At 36.9% G+C, this 9,611-nt stretch overlaps 1 non-coding gene across 1 annotated transcript; it reads left to right on the plus strand.

Annotated features, from left to right (window-relative positions):
* Positions 1 to 5,653: 5,653 nt before the first annotated feature.
* Positions 5,654 to 5,760, plus strand: LOC122890740. The gene has a single exon (XR_006381169.1). It is a non-coding gene; the product is annotated as a U6 spliceosomal RNA (small nuclear RNA).
* The last annotated feature ends 3,851 nt before the right edge of the window (positions 5,761 to 9,611 follow it).

Raw genomic sequence — 9,611 nt, forward strand, 5'->3', positions numbered from 1 at the left:
GCACTGGGTGTGGTGCAAAAACAATGAATACTGTTACGCTGAAAAGAAATTTAAAAAAAATGCCCATTGAATATATGCATGTGTAAACACTTGACTAAGTGAAGTTAAAAGCTTAATATGTGTCTAAAATGTGCTGCATTTTTACCACCAAAATTATCTAACTCTTAAAACCCTTATGAAGGTGAAGAAAATGTGATGAGAAAAACGAGTCTGAAAAATTTTAGATAATTTTCTCAAAGTCTGCCTATTGACCAGAGAGTGAATACAATGGGTAAAGCTAACATTTTGTTTGTTCAAGTTATGCACAGTTTTATATCAATGGGTTCTCTGTATGAGCAATCACTACTGTTGTTTTCTGTCCTTGCATTCCAGTCACGTCCTCCAGCGACTGGCTCAAGGTTAATGGTATTTTATTTATGCATTTACTTATGCATCTTCTCTTTTTTAACTATTTTATTTAAATTCAATTAGTTAACATATAGTGTATCATTAATTTCAGATATAGAATTCAGTAATTCATCAGTTGCTTGTAACACCCAGTGCTCATTAAATCACAAGCCTTCCTTAATGCCCAACACTCAGTTACCCCCATTCCTCCCAACCTCACTTCCAGCAACCCTGTTTGTTTCCTAGAATTAAGAGTCTTATAGGGTTTGTCTCCCTCTCTACTTAATGCATCTACTTCTATCTCCAGCCCTAGATTTTAAATGTGTCTCCTCCATGATTTGATTTAAAGCGCACAGACTTTGTGTGTTCTCTTCATTGATGTACCACCAGCACTTAGCAGAGCTCCCAGCATAGAGCAAACACTCAAGATCAAGGCAAATTCCATTTATACCTACCTTCTTTTTTGTTGCCTTTTTTTTTTTTTTTAAACACAATGTCTTTTCTAGGATGAGTGGGAACACAATGCAAAGGACCTTTAAGCCAAATGGAGCTCAAATAGCTTTCCCACTGATTTCACCAACTACTTGGAGCAAGACATTTAATCTCACATTTTTCTTCTGTAAAATGGCACTAACAAAGCCTAAATGTCATGTCTAGTATGAAGAACCATTAAAATAATAAATGTAACATAATCAACCTCAGTTCCAGAAAATGTTTTATTCCCATCCCTTTGAGTATGTTTCATCCATATATTACACTCAATGTGGAAAGAGATTTCGCTTAAATTGTGAAAACAAAATTGTCATTTTAAAGAACAAACATAGTGCTGATTAAAATCATCAGAAAGAAGTTCTAGCCTTTAAGCTGAATGAATTCATGAAATGAACATTACCACAGTTTTCTGCCTGTGCTCTGGATAGAATTAGTAAGAAGGGGGAAATTTTTTAAAAAGAAAGAAGAAATTCCAGCTGGCCCAGATTCATAAGTTGAAGAGAATGCATGCCAAAAAGATGCAGGGATGCATTTAGCAAACATTGACGGGATGTGTATTATGTGTGTAGTGCAAGTTTCCCCTCATCTAAGGGTGATTGTCATGACTAGGAAAAGTCTGGATTTTGCACTCACTTTCTGCATGCTTTGGGACAAAGGTGTATACTTTCTCAACTTAAGCTTTTACATTTGTAAGAGAAAAAAAAATCATTTCCAGTCTATCTTCGTAAAATTGTGGACAATTCCAAGACATATGTATGTGAAAGAATTATTCATCCATTTGTAGAACAAATATAAACCGAGTGGCTTCCATGTGCTAACTATGAGCAAAACAAAGGTTGACCATGCATACAAGTTCCTATCCTTCCTGAATTTCCGCATTTGGTAAGATGGAATGTAGTTGACAAATCATGAGTATTTCACAAAGGCTCAAGGTGTTAGAATTTAGCCTGGGTTCAATACTGTGGTAGCAGGAGTGGTGACAGCTTGTATTCATTTACCTGATATCACCCAGGACCCACCATGCAGCAACACTATATTAGCAAAACACAGTTCTCTTAGTAAAGAGCATCAGTTTATCAACTGGAGGCTTTATTTAGTTTATATGCTTCAGGTTCCGATGAGCTTGTATAATTTCTGGAATTGTTAGAATGAGCTTTCCTATACTCATAATATCATTCAGAACTATTTTAAAACTAGGTATTATAAAGGGCACGGCTTGCATGGAGCACTGGGTGTGGTGAAAAAATAATGAATACTGTTTTTCTGAAAATAAATAAATTGAAAAAAAAAACTAGTTATACTGTTAGCACTGACTTGATTGTAACAGGAATAAAATCGATCTTTGATATTATTCAGGGTCATCAAAGCATAGTTCTCTATGCCTCAGGACTGTGAATAACGATTGTTTAATGTACTCCTAGTTTGCCTCTTGGGATCAAATCCAAATTGAAAGTATTAATCAGTTACATTGCAGATAGATCTCAAACTTTCAAGTTTGCATCGCAAGAGATAGCTTTATGAATCAGCCATCTATTTGTTTAACGATGGCTATGCTCATTTACACACTGACATGTCTCCACATCTGTCCTTCTAACTGAGCAAGATCTAGTCTCTACCTTAGGCTGTATAAGGCTTCTGGAAATCAGCTTTAAAAAAAAATTAATCATATTTTCTGAATTCTAAGCTCTCATAATAATCTCTGTGTAGCTCTATCTCAAATCTTTCCACTGTATTATAATAATCCATTGTCAATATTTGTCACTTGAATCTTATTTCCACCACTTACCATCTCTACCATCTCCCTATCTTGTAACATGGTGGTAATAATATGTCTCTCACAGGTGTGTGACCATGAAATGATACATACAGTGCCCAAAGGAATTATCACCCCAGCCATTTTTCTCTTTTATTGTTGTACTTTCACGTTAAAAAAAAGGGGAGGGGGGATCCCTGGCTCAGTGGGTTAAAGCCTCTGCCCTCTGCTCAGGTCGTGATCCCAGGGTCCTGGGATCGAGCCCCGCATCTGGCTCTCTGCTCAGCAGGGAGCCTGCTTCCTCCTCTCTCTCTCTGCCTTGCTGTCTACTTGTGATCTCTGCCTGTCAAATAAATAAATAAAATCTTAAAAAAAAAAAAAAAAAAGCTCTAGTTGTAGAAGGAAGGTAAGCAAGGCAGGGGAAGTTTTGGAAAAAAAAAAAAAAAAAAGGCTCTAGCTAATGCTTGGCAGTGTCTCCAGATGGTAGACCTGCTTCCCTCCATTGACCAGCCATCTCCAGGTAAGCCCGGCTGGCTGGTTATATGGTCTGATTTTAAACTCATGGATTCTCAATATAAACACAAGGAGGAGCCGACGGTTGGGAACCACACCCACCTAGGGGGTGAGAGCCCTGGGACCGGGACTCGGAGGTTTGCTCACCTTTGAAGCTGTGTTCTAGGGTAAACCCAACACATGGTTAGTGCTCAATAAATATTTGTTAAAAGAGTAAAATACATAATTGCATATTATTACAGAACAAAACAGATAAAGTGCAATTCTAATGACCATGTTGACAAATTTAAGGGTGAAGTATTTAAGAAACCAGGCTGGTTTGCTAGACTGTGCTTGTTATATAATAATTGACAATTTATTAAACCGGTTCATTTTTGATGCATGTTTCACTGTGGAAGACTGAGTTTGTGAGTTTTTTAAGCAAAATTTTTGTAATTGCAAGTCAGTGCATGCTTATTATCATCAAAAATTAATAGTTTAAAGGACCATTGGCTTAATGATGGATCTGTGTTTGAAATTCACTGATTTACCAAGTGCTCCCTGGGAAGTTATTCTGAAGGAGAGGAAAGTACAGGGGAAATAAGGATTTTTAATTTTGAAAGGTCAGGAATGGAATTTCCTACATCTAAGTTTTCTTATTTGTAAACGACATTAGTGATTTCTGCCTCATCAAGTTATTAGAAGGATTAAATAAAATAGTGCCTTGTTAAATTCATTGGAACTAAATAATTTATCCCTCTTTCAAGAATGATTGCCTGAATTATAAAATAAACATCAATTATAGAATGATGGGGGTTGAAGTGATGTATATGAAGTCTTTTTAAAAAATAAATTCCCTTTAAAATATGTCATTACTAAAATCAAAATTACCCACATAGCTGAAAATGTTTTATTCCAAATATTCTAAAGTCTTCATTTGAGACTTCTAAAAAAATTTGGATATAAATTGGTTTATTTTTAAAATTTAAAAGCAGAATAAGTATCAAATTAGACTCCTTGTGCTACTTTTAGAGCCCACACCATGTATGTTCTGACTGACATGGTCTGCGCCAGTTTTCTTCCAGATGGGATTAGCATTGCTCGCTTTTAAATCATGTGCAAGAGTAGATTTTACTGCTGAGTAAATGAACCTGATGTGCTCAGTAGGGCACTCCTGAAGGAGAAAAAAAAAATTTTTTTTCTTTTGTTACTACAAGGATATTATTTAATAAATTATTCCACATGAGTGGAAGCCTGGAAGAATTGCCAGTGTTCCCAAAGCATGGAAGAGCGGTTTGCTTGCAGGTGACCTCTAGTATGTAATATGAGAGTTGCACTCATTTATCCAACATCCTTGGGAAATGTGCTTTCTGTTGCGACAATTCTGCACACCATTGAAAGCGATCCTTTCAGTACAGCAGCTCAACTTCATTAATTTTTTGAACTGCAACTTTCCAAATGAATTTTGTATTTCCCAACTTTATTGACTAAAAGGCTGTCAATATTTGTGCTCTGTAGTTAATTTAGGACATTCTCCCGGATGTGAAGAGGAAATGCCTGTCTTCCCCTGCATCAAAAGGCCCCAATTTGCTGTGCTTGCAAGGATCATGCCTGGCATTTTACCTATTTTGGCAGGTCAGTTTCATCTTGTGCTGGTGCTTCTACCACTTTCGCCCACCCTCCATCTCCTGCTGGTACTCCTGAGGATGGCTGGGAATGGAGTGACCGACTTCAGTTTCCCCTGGTGTCCTGGTTTCAGTACTGGAAGCCAACAGCCTGGGAAACCCTTAGATTTGGGACATGGGGGCAGTTTGTCAGTCCACTTACAACTTTCTTCCTGAGATCACAGTGTGTTAGATCATCATAAAGCATGAGTAAGGAGAACCTAAAGAAGAACCTGGGGCCTCCTTCACAAGTACAATTAATGAGTTTTGTCACATGTTTTAATTTCTGTGTTCATCCTGATCTTAATACTGGATTGCTGATATCATAGGATATGGCACACTTCTCCCTCCAGACAGGGTCCTGCGGCCCATACTATCTCAACCAACTGCAGTTGGTTAGATTCTGTAGTTCTTAAACAGTTGCTTAGATGTGCCTAGACGGTGTCTACATAATGACAAGCAACTCGTTTCATCATTACAAGAAATCAGCCTTGCCATTTGGAACAACACAAATGAGCCTGGAGAACATTATCTTGAGTGAATTAAAGCAGTCACAAAAGGACCATTACTGTGTGATCCCACTTATGTGAGGCACCTAAAATAGTCGAACTCATAAAGGAGGGAGTGGAAAGGTCCTTGCCAGGGACTTGGGGGTGGGGAGGGGAGAGAAATGGGAATGTGTTCAATTGGTATGAAGTTTCAGTTACACAAGATGAATGAGCTTGGAAAATCTGCTGTACAGCACAGTGCCTAGTGTCAACAATTCTGTACTGTGTGCTCAAAAATTTGTGAGTTTGGATCTCCCATTAAATGTTTTTACCACACAAAAACAAACATACAAACAAATAAACAAGGGACACGAGGAGTACTGGCTTTGGCAGCACATATACTAATATTAGAACAATACAAAGGAGATTAGCTTGGCTGGTTAACAAGGATGACACACAAATTTGTGAAGTCTTCCCTATTTTTTGTCTGGAATGAGTTTTGATTTCACAACTGGATTCCCCATTATGAACATATTTAGACAAATCCTGCTAGAAATCTAAAACTTGAGTGATTACTGAAATTTATGGAAATTTATGGAGAAGCATGAATTTAAAATGGAATTTCTCATAGACCATGCATTCAGAATATGTCGGAGAGATAATGCCTCCAACGGGGTGAAAACTGGTTGTTGGTGGAAGAGGTAGAAGGTTTTAGTCTTTTCATGTGCAAAGCACAGATACACATTCAGTATATAAACATACACTATATCTATGGTATTGAAATTTCATGGGCATCAATTATGGAGAAAAAAGTCTGGAAAAGCTCCTAGGGGACGTTAATAACAATTTTTTTTTAAGTTGAGAAAAATAGTGCTAGACACTAAAGTGATATAGGTTGTTTTTTACAACATAAATGACTCCAGAGAGTTAGGTAGAAACATTTAAAATGGAACCAAACTATGTGTAAATACTTCAAATTTGCACAATTTTTTATATTAGAAGAATTCTAGTTTCTGCTTTAATTGAAAGGCAAGGATAAAGATAAAATATGAAAACCTTTTACTTGTGCATCACCACATAAGACCACTCCCAAATTGCAAGAACCATTGATATGGATAATAAATTGCTCTTATTAATGATTTTTGAGACTTTGGAAATGCTTGTAAGTACACAGTTTTATTGGATTTTTACAGTGTTATGAGGCCAGTATTAATCAGTACCCAAAATCTGCTTTGGGAAGTTAAGTAGAAGAACTCTGACTCCATCCTTTTTACTTCAGAATATTCTCTCCCTCATTAAGTGCAAACATTTAAAATATATTCTTCTTGAGTATGTATTATAACTGTATAACATCCACATTTACATCATAGTCACCAAAGCAACATAATTTGTTCATTATAATTTAGAAAACTTACTTTTAAATTTTATTTATTTATTTGCCAGAGAGAGAGAGAGAGCAATAGACAGAGGGAGAAGCAGACTCCCCGCTGAGCAGGAAACCCAATGTGGGATTTGATCCCAAGACCCTGGGATCATGACCTGAACTGAAGGCAGATGCTTAACTGACTGAGCCACCCAGGCACCCTAGAAAACTCACTTCTTTCAGCCATGCATTATAATATTTCAGCACTATTTTTTTATATATAATAACAATAATGGCACAACATAATTATTGGTAATTTGAGTACTTTCCCTTGAAGTGTGTGTTGAAAAGTCCACTAAAACGTGGACTTTTTAACTGAAAGCTGATCTTTGTTACCTCTGCATATCAGCTTCATAGACAGTGCCTGGTGTGGACCCAACTGTGTAGTGTCTGTGGAAGTTGGGCCCTAACACACAAGTCAGATCGAACCCCTTCCTTACCACTAAGGCCACGGCAAGGTGGCTTGTTGGATGATTTCTCTGATCAGGTATTTCTTTTCTAACTGAATTTCTTTAATAACGAATTGAGAGATTCATTGAGGCAATCAAAATGCGCTTATGAGTTGAAGTCATCTGATAACCCACTTCCTGCGTGTATCTGTCATGTTCCACCTCAGTAGAGGCCGTGATTGTCTGACCAGCCATTACCCAGGTTCTGGGTAATGTGGCTTCTGTTTACCTTCAGTTAGTTAGTATTTATAATTCTGAGCCTCAAGCAGGTATGGAATTGCTTCCCTGTCAGACCGGAAATCCTCTCGAGCAAGGACCCGTATCCTATCTGTCTGACTGTCCCACTGCATATCTGTACTAGTTGTCTAAGGCTGTCATAACAAAGTACCAAAGACCATGTGGTTTAAACAAGAGAGATTTATTTTCACAGTTCTGGGAGGCTGCAAGCCCAAGGTCAAGGCACCAACAATGTTGGTTTCTTCTAAGGCCTCTCTCCTTGCCTTGTAGTTGGTTGTTTCCACCCTGTGTCTTCTCACCATCTTTCTCTCTGTTTCTATCCCCTAATCTCTTCTTGTAAGGATACCAGTCATATTGGATTAAGGCACACTCTGATGACCTTGTTTAATTCTAATTGCCTGATTAAAGATTCTATCTCCATATACAATCACATTTTGAGGCCCTGGGGATTAGGATTTCCACATATGAGCTTTGGGAGAACATAATTCAAACCATAACAATATTATAACACCAGGTCCATGGTATACTCTTGATAAATGGGTATTGACTGCATTTTAATCTTATACAAAATACCAAAGAATTGTAGGAAAAAAAAATATATATCCTTGAAACATCCTATATATGAATAAAATGTACATTTTATAAATTTTCAGATTGATCCAGTTACTAAAGCATAGGAAAACTTATACAACTACCATCACACATCAAAATATATATTGCCAGTTCTTCTCTGACTCTGATTTCCAACACTGTAAGTTAGTTGAACCTGTTTGTGTTTCATGTAAATGAAATAATCTACTTCTTCCACCACAGTATGTGAGATTCATCTATATTCATGCATGCAGTAGGAATGTGTTCATTTATATAAATACATAGTATTCTATACTATGGATATACTGTAACTGGTTTTGTCTATTTATTGATTATGAATATTAAGGCTGTTTCCAGTTTGAGGCTACCATGAATAATGTCTGCTCTGTACATGATCACACATGGCCTTATGTACATGATCACACAGGGCTTATTTACATGATCACATGTGACCTTATGCACACAATCACATATGACCTCATGTACACTAGTATACATGACCTCATGTACTTCATCATATATGACCACATGTGCTTTATCACACATAGCCTTATGTACATGGTCACACATGTGTAGATCATATATGAACTGTAGCTCATATGTGACCAAAGATCATGTGTGACCTTTTACATGTGTATACATGCTATGTTCAAAATGTACCAAGGAGAAAACATGCTGAATCGTTAGAGTTTTATTTATTTATTAATTATACTTTTTCATTTCTACCAGCAATGTTTGAGACTACCAGGAGCTCACACACTTCATAGCATGTGGTATTGTCAGTTTTCAATAGTGGATGTGACAGTATCTCTTTGTGGCTTTTACTTGTATCTCAATGATTTCTGAGAATGACTGCCTTTTCATATGTTCATTGAAATTTGAATACCTTTTGTGAAGTATTTGATTAGAGGTATCTAAATTTAGATTTAGATTTAGTCAAATCTAAGTTTTTTTTTTTTTTTTTTTCATATGGTAATTCTATCATTCATGTTCATGGCTGTAATTGGGTATCTTTTTTTTTTTTTTCCCAATTTATTTATTTTCAGAAAAACAGTATTCATTATTTTTTCACCACACCCAGTGCTCCATGCAAGCTGTGCCCTCTATAATACCCACCACCTGGTACCCCCAACCTCCCACCCCCGCCCCCGCCACTTCAAACCCCTCAGACTGTTTTTCAGAGTCCATAGTCTCTCATGGTTCACCTCCCCTTCCAATTTACCCAAATTCCCTACTACTCTCTAACGCCCCTTGTCCTCCATGCCAAATCTAAGTTTTAATTGCTTTTTTTTTCTTTTTCTTATCGATTTGTAAGAGTTTTTGTGTATTTGAGATGCTAATCTTTTGTTAATGGTATTGCAAATATTTTCCCTCACTATGATTTTTTTTTGTTTTCTTTTGTTTTAATAACTTTACTGAGGTATAATAGACATCTCATAAATGACACAACTTTATTATTTTGTATTTCTTTTTATTTTAAAAATATTTTTTATTTATTCCTTGAGAGAAAAAGAGAGAGAGAGAGCACAAGCTGGGAAGGCAGTACAGCAAGAAACAGACTTCCCACTGAACAGGGAACCCAATGCAGGGCTCGATCCCAGGATCCTGGGGATCATGACCTGAGCCAAGACAGCC

The sequence above is a fragment of the Neovison vison genome, chromosome 11 (assembly GCF_020171115.1).
Source record: "Neovison vison isolate M4711 chromosome 11, ASM_NN_V1, whole genome shotgun sequence".
Taxonomy (NCBI): Eukaryota; Metazoa; Chordata; class Mammalia; order Carnivora; family Mustelidae; genus Neogale; species Neogale vison.